We start from the raw sequence: 17,505 nt of genomic DNA on the forward strand, positions 1-17,505 counted from the left end.
AGTTGTAACAGGAAAGTATCAACAACCCCCATCCCGCAATATTTAATGGATTCTTTTAAGATCCTATAACCTTATAAAACTTATTGATAAGTATGTGGAAATACACAAATATAAAGCTATTGCTTGGTATATTATGTCTGCTTGACATACTGGAGATATAACTACTAGAGGCTGTCAGATTAAATGAAGCACAAATTTGTGGTGGAAAATGTTGGCCTGGAGTGTCCAATTTGGTAGCCAGCAGTTCCCTGGGTCTCTTGTGAACCAGTCAACACTCCTGCAGTTCTTAATTTATAGAGGGCTAAACTAATATTATAATGTAGATTTCAGTAACAAAATGGTGTCTCTAGTCTTGAAGTGAGGCATTTAAAATTTCAGAAAAGGATCAGGTAATCAATTTTCTCATTTGTGTTATGCAGATTACAGGTGATGCAGTTGTTTTTGCTTATGTTATTTGAAGCTATGCAAGTGTGTATGCAAACAGACCAGCAAATGAAATCTAATGTGTTAGATTCACTCTACAAGAGAGTGTATCTAATCAATTACAACAGGTAGTTCCATTAACAAAAATAAGGGCTTCATTTACGAACTATGTGTCAAAGTGCCTAGGTTTAAAAGCAAGATGGCAACAGCTCCTGATTAACCAATGGGCTGACTAGGCTGCAGCCTAGGAATTATGGCTTTTGGTTGCGCAAACAGTGAGATCCTACCTGCTTCTACACAGAAGGATATGGCTGTGGTCTCGTCCATCTGGTGTGCACCTAGAGGGTGCCTGCTGATGCACTGCTGAATTGAGATGTAAAAGGATTCCTAGATAGCCACATCCTCAATCCTTAAATTAATCACATTTCCTCAGAGACTTCCTCCTTGATGTCTTATAAGTGACGAGCAGTTTCCATCACACGAGCAGTGAAATTCCTTCTCAGTGTGTCTTTGAAGTGGTGACTGCAACAAGGGCAAATTATGGTAGATGCTGATAAGATAAATTAAAAGGTGTAATACACTAAATCCAGCTACATATCTACCATATGTGCCTCAAGATCCACAAAGGTGAAAGGAGAGGAGACTCTAGCTGAAGGAGAATTTGGCATGATTGTATGAAAAATTTGAAACAGACCTTTACTGCAAGACATTCATGACACCCTTTTAGAAAATGTAGATTTTAAGGTTTATACTAATGGGAGTTGTCATAGACAGACGGACACAGGAGAATTATGTACTGTTCATGATGTTGTAGATGACGAAGGTGTGATAGAAGCTGAACACCTTGGCTCACCTCATTCAGCACAGATAGCTGGACTCATAGCATTGAGAAGAGCATGTAAGTTGGCAGAGGGTAAATGAGTTAATATATACACTGACTCTAGGTATGCCTTTGGGGTAATACACGACTTTGGGGACCTCTGGATTTTTCGGAACTTTATAACAGTCTCACAGCACTCACCGCACTCACAGCACATAAAAAAACTTCTGACAGCCATACAAATAACGAAGGAAGTAGCCATCATCAAGTGTGAAGCACACACATATGACAGGGACCCCATATCACTTGGTAATAACAGAGCAGACGAGGCCACTAAAAGAGCAGCAAGCTCACTCATAAAAACAAATGAATGACTTGTGAAGCTCTCAGTGTACAGAAATTAATAGAAATGCAGGATTTGTGTCCCCTACAGAAGAAGGCTGTCTGGAAGTCAAAGGGATGTGGCCAAGAGTCCTCTGGAATTTGGATAGATGGAGAAGGTAGACCAGTGGCTCCCAAGGCATATCTTCCAAGCTTAGCAGAGGCAGCACATGGTCTGACTCACCTGGGTAAGGAGGGAATGTGCAAATTGGTAAGAGCATATTGGTGTGCACTGGGCTTCTCTTCACAGTCCAGTAAGAGAGCAATGTCTTATTTTACTTGATGGGAAAGAGTACGATAAAAACAATACCAAAATAGCCATCCCACATTCCTCTTACAAGTGGACCTTTCCAGGTCATACAAATCAACCTCATCCAATTACCACCCTGCCGGAATCTCAAGTATGTATTAGTATGTATCAATGATTTTTCTAACTGGGTAGAGGCTTATCCAGCTGCTTATCTAAGAAAATCATTCAGTAATTTGTTTGGTATTTCCAAAATCTCTTAAAGTGATCGGGGTCTACATTTTAGTGGGGATGTCTTTCAGATTATGTGCTAGCTCGTGGGTATTGATAGCAAGTTACACACACCCTATAAGCCACCAGGCAGCGGGAAAGTAGAAAGGATAAATGGTACTATCAAGAACAAATTAAGTATGGTGATGGCTGAAACTGGATTGGCGTGGCTGGAAGCTTTGCCACTAGTTATCCACAGCTTCAGAACCTCACTTGATGGTAGATCCACAAGATCATTCAAAATGCATCAATGAAGTGACTGCTCAATACCTTATAAAAATGAGCAAACAGTTGAGAGAACAACAAAGTACCTCAAAATGCTGACTCCTGATATGCCAGACACTTACTGTCATGATCTTGAACCTGGGAAATATGTCTTAATCCGCAATTTTTTACGCTCAGGTTGTTTAACAACAGGTGGGAAGTGCCATACCAAGTGTTGATGACCAGCACTACATCTCTGAAAGACACACATGGATCGATTCCACCCACTTCAGAAAAGTCAACAATCCGTGTGACGAAACGAATGTGATACGCTAATCATTCTGTTTCTCGTTTGTCACATAATGTGGATTATAGCAAATACTTTTTATAGCCCTTCTTTTGTTCCCCTGCTCACCAGACTACAACTGCATTGTCCAATTACATGTGGTTAAGGGGACATTGTAGTTCAATGTAAATATATATATTGTGTATTATAGGGGCAAGCAAGTATTTATGGGATAGACATTGAGAGTAGTAAGGAGGAATTTAACAAGAGTAAAGGGGGTGGAGAGGGGGGAAAGGGAAGCATAGCCGATAAGGAGCGGCCCTTTTTAAAGCAAAAAGAAATACCTAAGGGAGGCAATAGACTTACGTGTATGCTTGCAAATGCAAGAAGCCTGACAGGTAAAATGGGGGAGTTAGAACTAGTAGCAATGAATGAGCAGTATGATATTATAGGTATTACTGAGACCTGGTGGGATGATACACATGACTGGGCAGTCAACTTGGAAGGCTATTCTCTCTTCAGGAGGGATAGGGTAAATAAAAAAGGAGGAGGAGTATGTCTTTATATTAAGCCAGAATTAAAACCAAGTATTCAGAAAGTTATATACGAGAATATTGGTGATAATATAGAGGCATTGTGGGTGGAAATATCCAGCGGAGGAAAAAGTTCAGAGAAGTTTCTGATAGGGATATGCTATAAACCGCCAGATATTAGTACGATTGAGGAAGCCCAACTTCTACAGCAAATTGAAAAGGCTACACAACTAGGTCAAATTTTAATTATGGGGGATTTTAATTATCCGGACATTGATTGGAGTACTGAGACCTGCGGTACAGCTAGGGGAAATAGGTTTCTGAGCACGCTAAAAGACCATTACATGTCCCAATTAGTTGAGGAACCAACTAGGAACCGGACTATACTGGACCTAGTAATAACAAACAATGTAGACGTAATATCAAATATTCAAGTAAAGGAGCACTTGGGAAACAGTGATCATAATATGGTCTCATTTGACATTAGTTTCCAGAAACAACAGTATAAGGGATCAACTAGGACTTTAAACTTTAAAAAGGCAAATTTTAATATGCTAAAGGAGTCTATAAAGAGCATAGACTGGGACAAAGCCTTTGAAGGAAAAAATACGCAAGAAATGTGGGCTGTTTTTAAAATGTTGTTGGAAACATACACCTATAAGTTCATTCCTATGGGAAATAAATGTAAAAGAATTAAGTCTAAACCAATGTGGCTAAATAAAAAGGTAAGGGAAGAAATGCAAAGGAAGAAGCGTGCATTTAAATTGTTTAAGTCTGAAGGGTCAGAGGAGTCCTTCCATAGGTACAAGGAATGTAATAAAACATGCAAAAAGGAAATTAGATTGGCTAAATTAGAAAATGAAAGGCACGTTGCAAAAGAAAGTAAGACAAACCCCAAAAAGTTTTTTAAGTATATAAATGGCAAAAGGATTAAAAAAGATAATATAGGACCCCTAAGAAGTGAGATGGGTGAATTGATAAATGATACTAAGGAAAAAGCAGAGATATTAAACACGTTCTTTTCTTCAGTATGTACCAGAGAGGAACAAATGGCAGGAGTAATACATAAAAATGGAAATTAAACCATGCCATTAATTAATACTTGGTTGTCAGAGGAAGAAGTCCAAAGGCGACTGAAGAATATTAAGATAAATAAAGCTCCAGGTCCAGATGGCATACACCCAAGGGTCCTTATGGAATTAAACTCGGAAATAGCTAGACCACTATTCTTAATTTTCAGAGATTCAATCTCATCAGGCTCAGTACCAAGGGATTGGCGAATAGCAGATGTGGTGCCGTTGTTTAAAAAGGGGACGAGATCACAACCAGAGAATTATAGACCTGTAAGCCTGACATCAATAGTGGGGAAACTACTGGAAGATATTTTAAGGGACAGTATTCAGGATTACTTGGTACGCAATAAAATTATTAGTGGGAATCAACATGGATTTGTGAGGGATAGGTCATGTCAAACTAATCTAATTAGTTTCTACGAGGAAGTTAGTGGGAACTTAGACCAGGGCAGGACAGTAGATGTGGTCTACTTAGATTTTGCAAAGGCCTTTGATACAGTGCCACACAAGAGGTTGATTTACAAAATAAGGGAACTGGGTCTAGAAATCAAAATTTGTACTTGGATCGAAAACTGGTTAGAGAATAGGGAACAGAGAGTTGTGATAAATGGAACATTTTCTAATTGGTCAAAGGTCTTAAGTGGAGTTCCTCAAGGTTCCGTGCTGGGACCACTCCTTTTTAATATATTTATTAATGACCTTGGTGATGGTTTAGAGAGTAAAGTTTCTATTTTTGCAGATGACACTAAACTCTGTAAGGTAATAAAATCAGAGCAAGATGTAGCTTCTCTACAGAGGGACTTAAATAAACTGGAGGATTGGGCGGCTAAATGGAATATGAGGTTTAACACAGATAAATGTAAGGTTATGCATTCAGGGATCAAAAACAAGAACGCAATCTATAAATTAAATGGAATTAATTTGGGAGAATCTATAATGGAAAAGGATTTGGGAGTGCTCGTAGACATTAGACTTAGCAATAGTGCTCAATGTCAAGCAGCAGCTGCAAGGGCAAACAAAGTATTGGCATGCATAAAAAGGGGCATAGATGCAAGGGAAGACAGTGTAATTTTGCCACTGTATAAATCATTGGTAAGACCTCATCTTGAATATGCAGTACAGTTCTGGACACCACTCTATAAAAAAGATAATTTGGAACTAGAAAGGGTTCAGAGAAGGGCGACAAAATTGATAAAGGGTATGGAGTCATTAAGTTATGAGGAAAGGTTAGCCAGTTTAGGCATGTTTACTTTAGAAAAGAGGCGTCTAAGGGGAGATATGATTACTATGTACAAATACATTAGGGGTCAATACAGAGAGCTTTCATGGGAACTTTTTACCCCAAGGACCATACACAGGACACGTGGTCATCCCCTAAGGTTAGAGGAGAGGAAATTTCACAACCAGCAAAGGAAGGGGTTCTTTACAGTAAGGGCAGTCAAGATATGGAATTCATTGCCAGGGAAGGTTGTAATGGCAGATTCAGTAGATATGTTTAAGAAAGGGTTAGACAAATTTTTAGCGGAAAGGTGTATCCAGGGATACGACCGTTAATTTAAAATAAAGGATAGTAGTGGATATAGGGTAAAAATTGGATTGCAATATTGAGTCTGGGGGGATTTTCAAAATTGAAACAGATGGGCGGTTGCATACTCTGGATTAATTTCAAATATAAGTGCAGGATCGCAGGAGATCCAAAATAGGTTGAACTTGATGGACTGGTGTCTTTTTTCAACCTCATCAACTATGTTACTATGTTACTATGTTATATATTGATGACTTGCAGTAATGTTATTCATTGTCCTTAAACTGAAGCCAGGAGGGTTATGGGTAAAGATCAGGTGGTGTCCACAATACAGGTGAGAGGGCGGGAGCTGCAGTCATTCTCCCCCCTCCTTCCTCTACAGGAAGCATGGAACAGCTTGGGACCCTGTGACATCACAAAGTAGTGTAAGGGGTTAATTTTAGGAGTGGCTCACTGCTACTTTATCCTTGGAAGTAGGGGAAGCCAATTAGCATCAATTGTTCTCCTTAGGACTAGTCCAGACGTTCTGTCTGCATCCCAGCAGGGGGCTTCTGTGAATGGACAGCTCATCTTCACTGCCCTGTCCAAACCCCCTAGTCCTGCACTGACCAATGGTTAAGAAGAATAGACCCAGGGGTTTGCCCATGAAGAAAAAAGACTGTGTAAATTAGACCTGGGATATAACGAACGACTCCAGGGAGGAAGGGTGTTCACCCTGGGATTTCATTCATGAAGGTGCATCTAGTTTTGAATTGTCATTTTCTAACTATTTCTATGTATGCAGCTGAGAGGGATCCATGGGTCGTGAAGTCTGGACAGCAGGTGACTATAATTCCTTAAGCTATTGGGGTAAGGGACAGATAATGTGGTAAATCTGCCTGACATTTATTGTGTGTACATAATATTCTAGTGTTGTTTGTATGACAATAAATATACTGTTATTTTTATAACTGCATTTTGCTTGAGTGACCATATGAATCCTAGAAGGTACTGGGTAGACTTCCCTGGCATAGGAAGGCACCCGTGGGTGACCAGCCAGCGTGAAGTGGGTAGCATTGGGCCAGATACACCCAGTATCTTCATAATCCGCAAAAGGTTCAAGACAAGGTCCAGGCTGACACTACAGCCCCGTCACTCGTGAATCTGTTTCGTGAGACTTAATATTGTGGTGGTCGAGTACTGATGGGAATCCTTCCCTTACCTTGTCCTCCAGACACGAGTCAGGTTCTTTTTTGTTCGGATACCCGGTGGTCAGGAGATAAATACTTCAATGAAAGGGACAAGGATTGGTCAAACAACTTTGGTTTATTGAGAAAGCGGTAAGGATAGTTTCGGTAAGACACCGCGCCACTGACCCCTTCAGCTCAATAGTAATGACAAAATAATGCGTCTGATCAGCATAGAGCACAATAGCATTTAACATATAACATACACCTGGTGAGTATAAGGCAGAATAACGATGACATCTTCAATACACATTGTCTAATAAGGCACACTGGTAATCACAGTTACTACTTTCACATTAACAATATCTGACTAGTGATGATGCAAAAACCATCAATAATAACCCATCAAGACTATTACGGTCACTACCGCGCCCACTAGAGGGCTACTTCTTATTCAGGTGTTTGGGGTACCGTGCTATTCCCTATGGGTCAGGTGCCCCACTTTTAGCATCTACTGCTGAGTTAACTTGAATTGCAGTGGTACCACTAACACTGAATGTCACACCTTCAATATTAATAAATCAATTCTTAGGTAAATCACATAACATTAACATCCATCTCAACATTTGGTGCACCAATATTATCCCTGGTAACGTTACCATATTTTCCACTCAGTCCTGGGCTGACCTGTGCACAGGAATTTGGTAGTGTTCCAATGTCCTGCAGAGGTTTCCATCAAGGGTTAAGTATTACAGTAGAAAGCAGGGCTGTTGCTCATTTCAGCCACAAGATGGCGCTGTTCTCTCAACAGTCAATGAATCTCTATCAGCACATGTGCTCTGCAACAGGGTATAATGTCCCGATATTAGCACACACACAATATATAGCTGAAACGACCGTCTTAATTGTTCCCTGCAGCCTGTGTAAAGGTATGATCTGGGGGAAAAGCTCTCACAATCCTTCCTTGTACAAGAATGCAATGTCAGTTTTGGATAAATTCTCTCATCACTCTTCCCTCTGACACTGGAGTGTGTGCAGTACACTGCAGGCTAGGGTTTTACCTTGAGACGGTTCTGCAGTTAGTGGAGACTGTCTTTGGCGCCCCGCTGCGTGTCCCCAGCTGTTCTCCGTCCGCTTTGCTGGCAATGTCACAGTTCTGGCAGCAGCTTATCTTCTCTCTGCTCGGCTGCACATCCTCTTCCTTGTTCCTTCTAACATGCTGCTCTCTCTCTCCCCTCCTTTCTGCACATCCTCTTCCTGTTACTCCCCCAGCCAATCAGGGCCTTCATCCTCCTCCTGTCAATCACTCCTGGGCACAAGTTTTCAGGAGCACAATTAACTCCTTGTAGCTCTGCATTTTAAAAGTGTTTATGCACTTCCTCTGTGCTGTTCAACAGGGCTTTAGGGTACCACAATATCACAGTCAAAAACATCTGAGCCAAGGATTTTATAAGGTCTACTCCACCATCATGGAGCAACAGTTTGTTTTTTTTTCTTTTTCTAGTGTTTTCTCATCCTTATTTTTTCCAGGACTTACCTTGCCAAAATCTTTCAATAACTGAATTAATAATATTCCCACCGAGAAAACAAAAGCTTCTTGCCTGACATTTCTATTTCTGTTGATAACATGACCATAAATCCCACCCAGCAATCTCGCTGTCTAGGTGTAATCCTTGACTTACAACTATTGTTTATTCCCCATATCAACTCTATATCTAAATCATGTTACATACATCTAAAGGACATTACCAGAATACACACATATCTGACACAAGACACTGCAAAATCCTTAATTCATGTTCTCATCATCTCCCGCATCGACTATTGCAATTCCCTCCTTACTGGTCTTCCCAAAGTCAGACTTGAACCCCTACAATTTATTTTGCATGCAGCAGCTAGATTGATTTATTTTGCAAACCCTTCTTCCTCTGCTGAGGCACTCTGTCAGTTTCTACATTGGTTGCCTGTATTTCAACGAATCCAATATAAAATTCTTTTACTAACATACATCAACAAAATTCCACCAACATACATTTCCTCACTTGTCTCAAAATATCTCCCAACTCGACACCTCCGTTCTGCACAAGATCTGCGTCTCTCTTCCACTCTCATCACATCCTTCCATTCTCGGTTACAGGACTTTTTCGATCTGCACCCACTTTGTGAAATTCCCTCCCTTGCACAGTAAGACTTTCCTCTAGTCTTCATACATTTAAGCGTTCTCTGAAAACCCACCTCTTCAGACAAGGTTATGCTATTCCTCAACCGCCATCTTGCAACACACACATCCCACTCAATACTTTTATCTTTACATTCTAGCTGGTCCAGTGTGCAATATGATGTAGCACATGCCCTTGTGTTTCAAACTCCCATTGTCCCATTGATTGTAAGCTTGCGAGCAGGGTTCTCTTACCTCTCTGTCTGTATGTATTACCCAGTATTGTTTTATCAATGTTTGTTCCCAATTGTAAAGCACTATGGAATTTGATGGCGCTATATAAATGTTAATGATGATGATGAATACTGTCTGTTTTTTCATGTAGCACAAAAATACTTGATAGCTTATTTGTACACTGAAATTTAAAGTTGATATTTGTGTGCATAGTGGATAAGATGTTCTGCAGCAGCGGCTGTTAAGGAGGTGCTGTGGAGCTAGGGACTGAACAAGCAATGAGGCATTGGAGACTGAACAACAGGGAAACAAAAGAAACAGGAGCCAGGTCAGAAACACATCTAACAAGGAGAGACCTGAAGATCTGGCACTCATGTAATGCAGGAGGTGCCTTTTATAGTGGCTCTACAGCTGATTGATGTCCGGAATCTGAATTAATGGAAACGCAGGGTCTGCACATGCACAGAAGACGGCAAGATGGTGACTGCATTGGAGACAACAGCTTTCGTCAGAGGAGAGCAGTCGAGTAGAGAGAGGTAAGTAAGCACCTGTCTGATCAGCAGGTCTGAGCGGTGACACTCTCTCCTCTCAAGTGAGCCTGTTGACACAGATCACTGCTGCTACCTCCATCCTGGAAGTCCACAATTTTTAACATTTTCTAATACTATTTCCACCAGTACTTATTTATTATTTATATCATTACTTATTATTTTCACTTATATAATTATTTCTAAGCAAACCCACATCACAGTTGTTTTGAGGGATTTGGGAATCATTCCTGCACTAGTGACTTGTTAGTGTCTTTTTGTCTAGGTTATAGACTTTGAGATATGCTGTAGCTGTACGATTCATTTAGCTATATACAAATTGGCATGACATCAAGAATTTGCTATCTCTGATTATTAGAGATCGAGTTTTACAGAAAGCTCTTAGTATATTTTTCTTGGAAATATAGAAACTTTGCAATTACCCATCTAGGACGATCAGCCCTAGCTCTTTCTCTCTGGTCCTATTTGATGTGCTTACTCAATTTTCACTGAGCTTTAAGTTGTAGGGCTATTGAGTGTATTATTTCTATGCTGAGGAAATCCTCTGTACCTTTTGTGTGTTCTGAGAAGTCTATGAACTTTTTGTGTTGGTTTTCCAGATCAAATATTGTACCTGTTATAGAGTTAATGGATTTGTTTTGTGATTCAGTAGTATTTTGTAGAGTGATTATTGTGCTGTATTTGCCTAAAAAACAAGTCATCCACAAATTGTTTATTGAAGCACTTCCCAAACTATGGCATCATACAAGATACATGCTTATTAGGCAAAACCCCCCAGTAATCATTAGTAGACCAAGGTGGCAAGTCAATTAAAAAACAAGATTTCCGTCATCACCTTGCAAGATAATATTCCGCAGACTTTATGTTATAGTTTTACCTCATGCTCTGAAGTTCATGTGCAATTCATTTGTAAACAGTGTTAACCTATGTCTTGAGCAAGGGTAGGTCTCACAAACTCGCTAGGAATTTGATGGGAGACTGTCTACCAGCAGTTGGCACAACTCAGCAAGTAGGCGTGGAGTCTAACACACCCCTGGTATTCACCAGGGACTCCCGCATACAAAAAACAGAATGGAATTGAGGATGGATAGTCAGGAAGCAGAGGTCAGAACCAGATAATCCAATAAAGCCAATTCAGATGCCGAAAGAATAGTTAGGAACAGCAGAGGTCAAAACAAGGGATCAGCAGTAATATGCATGAGCATGCTAGAGCAGGAACCACAAGTGATCCAACTCTCTGGCAAGTGACTGGATGCCAAATTCTGCCTTATGTAGGCAGTTCAATTTCATAGGGCGATCAGCGATATCAGCCACTGACCGTAGGGGAAGAGAATAGCGCATCCCGTTGCTGCCTCCACAAAACTAGAAGGCATCTGTCCTCGCGACAAGGCCAATAAGCAGTGAAAATCCTACCCATAAATCTATGTTAATTTCTATACCAGGTTGCTATAATAAACCTTCAAAATAGCCAGTCAGAAATCTGTGTTGTGGTCTGTGGCTTCTCTTGACACCTGTTGCTAATGAGAAGTTATTTTCAATCATTTGTACTGCAGCAAACAGTAAATGTTCTACTTATACTATTCTTTCATAAACTGAAATATATGGTATTTTGATATAATTGTATATTTATAAGGTGTCAAAAATCTGCTGTGTAGTTAGTTTTGAAGTTCAGCATGTCACACAGATAAACAGCAAAGTAGTGCACATTTTAAAAAACATCTACATTATGCTATGTCTGCAGGAGAGCTTACAATCAATATGGGGGAGGAGAAATATAATAATGATTAAGAGGAGCTTGCAGGGAGTGGTGGACATGAGTAATTTGGATGTTAAATAAAACAGGATGGTGTGTGGGCGATTACTGAGGCATATGGGAAGCAGGTGGTGCTATTTCTGGTACAAATAAGTAAAGAAAGTGGGGTATATATAGTATATGACCACTGATCATTTGACTCCACTTTAGACTCCAATAGTAACTCCAATCAGATGGCTTTAACAGAGGCTGTGCCATTTGCAGGCTTGTTGAAATCTCTTGAAATTAGGCTGCTACTGGGCGAGGCTAAACAATTACTACACTAATTAACTGTTTGCAGGGAGACTACTTAGCACACATAAAAACAAAAACAACTTTCATCAGTGAACATGTAGGCAATTGAACACATTCACATTATCAACACTCATAAGTCATGCTACTAATTTTGGTTGAATGCAAAAGCAATATAAATGTATATAGTATATATTGTGACACAGACAACTTCTTGCTGAAAACAGTGCTTTTATTGTTCCATCACAATAAGACAGCATACATTTCCATCAAGATGCCACCAGGTAACCTACCACTGGCTAAACATAATCCTCCTGTCTAGACACTAGCCACAAGTCAGGTTTATATAGTTGAGACTCCTCCCACAGCCTTAGCTTGATGGACAAGTGACACTTCTACCTTGCCTTTACAGAGGATGCTCTGTAGCAACTCTTCAATGCAGACACACCCTGTCATCCTGCTGTCGCAAAAACACTTTCAAAGCATGTAAGTTAAATTCCATTTTATACTTTTACTGTGTCACGTCTTACACCTGTATATCTCTGAAACGTAAGTGCACTGCTATACCTGTGTGTAACATGGTCTGCAGATTGTCAGCTGAATAGGTGATTCCTCTCTTAGAGGCATGTGGCAAACCTATCCTTTGTCACAATATATGTATATTATTAAATAAACAAATTACCTAAACACATCTACCATTATGTGCGCAAATAGCAGTGTTTCAAATATTAACCACAGCAAAATGCCTGACACTAAAAAAAAAACAAACATCTCTCATGCTTTTAACCTGTTCATTATCCTGAAATACTTTATCAGCACCTATCTAGTTTATAGCACCTGAGTATATGCAATACTATAGTCGTAGGTCAAGCAGTTGATCATTACCACCCCTTTACTCTCTCTCTTTCACACCCACCTGTTATTTATACCCATCCTTTCTATTCAACCATGTTTCTCATGCCTCTGTCTCCAGTGTCAATTCTATCACACAGGAATCCTCTTCTTCCCTATACTTCTACATTTGACAACTACTAGCAATATCCTCCCGGGTTTTGCATACTGCCACCACACTCCCTCATCCACTATCTACATATTCCAGATGCACCTACCATGAATGGTATAACAGTACCACAACAGCCATCCACAAACTAACTCCTTATGGCTATGGACAGATAAGTATGTCTGATGTACTCCTGACATACTAGGTATATATGCTGGCAATATGCAGCTGAAAACATCTTATTATGTGTCCATCTGCATGTAAAATGTGCTTTTCCTTGTGTGTTTTTTCCTGATTTATGTACTGGTGCAAATGTATCCATCTCTACACAGATCCCAGTATATTGTCTTGCATACATTCTTTGCCAATCCCAGAAAATAGTCAGAAAGGAAACTGAATACACTGGATAAGAAAAGATTCTTGCAGATATATTTGGAAATGTCTTGAAGTTTCAAAATAGATGATTATCTGTTAGTAAACTTTCCTGAGAGAGCTAAAGGCAACAGAGCATATAAACCTACTCTGTAGAATCAAGTGTAACAGGCTATCTGCTTGGCATAAAAATGAAGGACAGACACATTCAGCCAACATTTAGGCACACTTTACTCATGCTATAGCAATAGTATGGGCTTAAATAGCAGAGATTGCCAAGTAAGGAATCCACCTAACTGGGCCAATTTCCAGGGATTGGCTGGAAATTTTTAGCCTGGGAATGGGGGGGGCGGGCTGCCTGCCTGCCCCTGCCTGGAGGTCCTGTCATACCTTTGGGATGCTTTACCAGCTGGATCGAAGAGCTACTTTTGTCTAAATGCTTAACCCACTTTAGTTATTTCACTTTAGAAATTTCTAGTGTGTTGGAATTTAAATAAATGGTTGAATTTGCTTGAATAGGGGGGAATTCAATTGGTCACTTGATTCTACATTTTTTGGACTTGAATCTCCCCCATAAATTCTATTAACTTCCAGTTCTCCATTGCAGTACAGGGTTTCCCATCTATAAAAATTGCCACATATTGTTTTTGCTGGCTGTCATAAAATCTAAGGGAATTAAGATTTGGAGACAAGAGTAACCTTTATAGAATGTGTACTTGTCCATCCATGGGTAGGAATTATCTCTCTATTGTGCTAGCATGACCGATCAGAAAGAAATGGAATTTACACCGTATTACCAATAAACTGTAATTCCCTCTGAAAATTAAGTTGATTTTTTTTTAATCACTGGTTACCTGTAAGAAGACAGAGTTGTAAGTTTTCCTTAGGGTTTTAATTCAAGATCCTTTACAGCCTGCTAAATGTTATGCAATTACCATGGCAACCTGTCACATGACATATGATGTAGTAAGCAATAAGGCTTTGGAAATTCGTAGCACAAAATCCCAATCTCACCCTGTCATCATATGATCCTGGGGAGCTTTCTCTGACTGGCTCCAGAGAAATACTTTTTTCTTTGCAAACGGCAGCCACATAAATCTCTTCAGAGAGATTGTGGCGCAATGTTCTAAAGAGAACACTGCATTGTAGGACAACCTCCTGGAAGAATGATTCAGGTTAAAGAGGAAGAAAATTTGATGACTAAAATAACAATGTGGGATTTCATCCTTTAATGTGGTTCTAAATGTATAAGCAAAGTAAGCTCATAGCAGACACATTTTTACAACAGAAAACTACTTTTCCAAAGCAGATGGTATAGTAATGCCCTTCCAAATGCCGAATTTCCTGTTAGTGGACCGCACATGCGTTCCACTGCGGAAGTTATTACTCCCAATGACACAATCAGCGTTGGCAAATCTCAAAAAGTCACAGGTTGCTCAGTCCTCAGGTTGTACCTTAGACAAAGAAGCTAAGAAGCTGAAAGCATCAAGCAAAGGTCTCTCTCTCTCCTGAAAATAGGAAGAATGGAAAATATTTGTATATTACTCTCAAACAAACATGTATTAATAAATAAGTGAGCAATATATAATCGACTGCTATATGCAATTTTGAAAAGTAAACAGCAAATAAATAAATAAAAAATTAATTAATAATCTTGACATTTATTTAAACTTGCTTGTGTGGAATGTGACAAAATATTCAAAATTGCTAGCCACACCCCCACATTAGTTTGGCCACACCCACTTGCCAAAGGTCACTCCCACTTAGATGGGGGGCACCGGTGCCCTGTCTCACCCAGGGCTCTAAAATGTCTAGTTACGGCACTGGCCCAGAGTTCATGTTTTATTGCGTTTATTTGCTGGTTTATACAGCAAATGAGGGCTTGATGCAGCTGCTAACACTGTGCTACCTCAGTGTCATTTCAGGAGGAGAAAGGAGCAATTTCTGGCACAGAGGGAGAAAACTCAGTGTCTGTATTTGCATAGGAGGAGAGCTTTACTCAGGGCCAGCATTTCCTCCATATTGAGATTCAGTGCTGTGTCTAACCAAACAATGTGTGCCAGAGAACGCAGCCACGGAGAAGCTTTCTGGTCTACTGTGGAATCTTTTGAGGACCAGCAGTGGATGCAGGGCCGGATTAAGACATTGTAGGCCCCTGGGCTAGGCATACTGTGAGGCCCCCATTTGTCAAGCAATTTATGCCCAGTCCCCCCCCCCCCCCCAGTAATATGGTATTGGGCATGTCTACCTTCTCACAATCTAACCCTAAGTTTTCCACCACATCTTAAACCTAACCTTCTCCTACCTCATCACAACCTAACTCTAACCTATCCTTTTAGCCTAACCCTATGCTCCTACCTACTCAAAGCTCCCCCATGGAACCACTAAACTGCAAATAAATGAACCCCAACTTCAAATGAATCTGCCTAACCCTAACCAAGTACAATCCCAGTGTGTTCCATGACTCTAAGGCCTGCAGAAGACAATATATTCACAAAGCTCACTTGTATTTCTGGATAACAGGTCAAGTGCAATATATATATATATATATATATATATATATATATATATACTGTGTATGTATATATATATATCCTTGTGCTTTTCCTCTGACTTTTCTCTCCTTGTGGTGGTTGTCACTTCTCCAAATGGCTGTCACACCAGTCTATTTACTCTTTACCATCAGTATTCCAAAAATGTCGGAGCTGTTTAACCAAAATAGTTCATGGGTAACAATAAAATCAGTATACCCTGCAATCTATCTAATCCGACCAAGCATCTATGCTTGTGTTATTTTATGCATGGATTTCCTATTTCCCTATATAGAAAGTGACCATTAAATATCATAACATAACATTTTAAAAAGCCAGGGAACATCAACACAAACTCTCACTGTCACTATCACGCACTTTTTTGATTAGTTTGCTAACTACTTAACTGTGCTGGTACTGTTCAGCTTCATGATGCAGGAGGCATCCGTCTGGGCTGAAGCTAGGGAAGTCACGCGAGAGCCTCTGCAGTCCCCTCTCTGTCACAGGCAGCCTCCTTATTCGCTGCCAGGACAGCGTCACTGCCGGATCCGCCCCTTCAGGTCAAACCAAATACGAGAGATTCGCCTATCACCCACCACCATCCCTCGCGCAGCCGGAAAACAAATAATAAAAAAAAATGTACTGAAAACACATGAGGCAGTGTATGGATGGCTAATCCGCCCCTGGCCCCCAACCCGATGAAGAAAAAGCCAACGTTTTTTTTAAAAAAAAAAAAACATTTTAAAATCTCTAGGGCCCCCCAGCTGCCCAAGGCCCCTGGGCTGTAGCCCATAAAGCCCTTTGGTTAATCCGGCCCTGAGTGGATGGCACACTTTTGTATGTCACGTGGGACATTTCACTATGTGCTGGACCTTATCACTCCAGCACTTTATAAACAGTGAACAAATTTCAAATAAACCATTGCACGAAGTAGGAGTCTAGCAATTGTGTTGTGGTGGTTTGCGAATACCACACAATCTCCTGTTTGTTTGGAGTGGAGATATCCACAGTTTGCACTCTAATGCAAACCATCGCTTCATCTCCTTACCTGAAGGACAGCGACTAGATGACACCATCACTGGATTCCTGCGACATAGATATCCACAGTGTGCTGGAGCAATCAATGGGACACACATCCCTATCATTGCCCCCACAGACAACCCTGCCGATTACTACAACCGCAAAGGCTGGCCTTTCACCATTCTGCAGCCTGTAGTTGACCACAATTTTTGGTAAGCATCATATTTTAGTTTAATGTGACTGTGTCTTATGATGTCTATTGTAAAACAAAGGTAAATATATTTTATTTTCAGTTTCACGGATGTATTTATTGGCTGGCCTGGATGTTCCCATGACGCCAGAGATCTGGCCAACTTTGATCTGTACCAGATTACAATGGTGTGGAGATCCCAGTACACATCCTCGGGGATGCAGCTTACCCTTTGCGGTGATGGTTGAGGAACGGCTTCACACAACAACATCAACTGTCTACGAAACAAATTTGCTTCACCCATACCCTCAGCTCAGCTCGGATGGTGGTAGAAAATGCCTTTGGGCGCTTGAAAGGACGTTGGCATTGTTTATTGAAGCGGAATGACATTGACTCCAAACTTATGCTCGGTGTAGTTGCTGCTTGCTGTATTTTACACAATATTTGTGAAATACAGGAAGAGCAGTTTCTATCAGAGTG

The 17,505-nt window shown here is 40.4% G+C and overlaps 1 protein-coding gene across 1 annotated transcript in view; it reads left to right on the top strand.

Annotated features, from left to right (window-relative positions):
* The window catches only part of LOC142153835 (thioredoxin-like), a 54,772-nt gene that overhangs the window by 19,561 nt on the left and 17,706 nt on the right, over window positions 1-17,505 (top strand). The window lies entirely within an intron of this gene.

The sequence above is a fragment of the Mixophyes fleayi genome, chromosome 1 (genome assembly GCF_038048845.1).
Source record: "Mixophyes fleayi isolate aMixFle1 chromosome 1, aMixFle1.hap1, whole genome shotgun sequence".
Taxonomy (NCBI): domain Eukaryota; kingdom Metazoa; phylum Chordata; class Amphibia; order Anura; family Limnodynastidae; genus Mixophyes; species Mixophyes fleayi.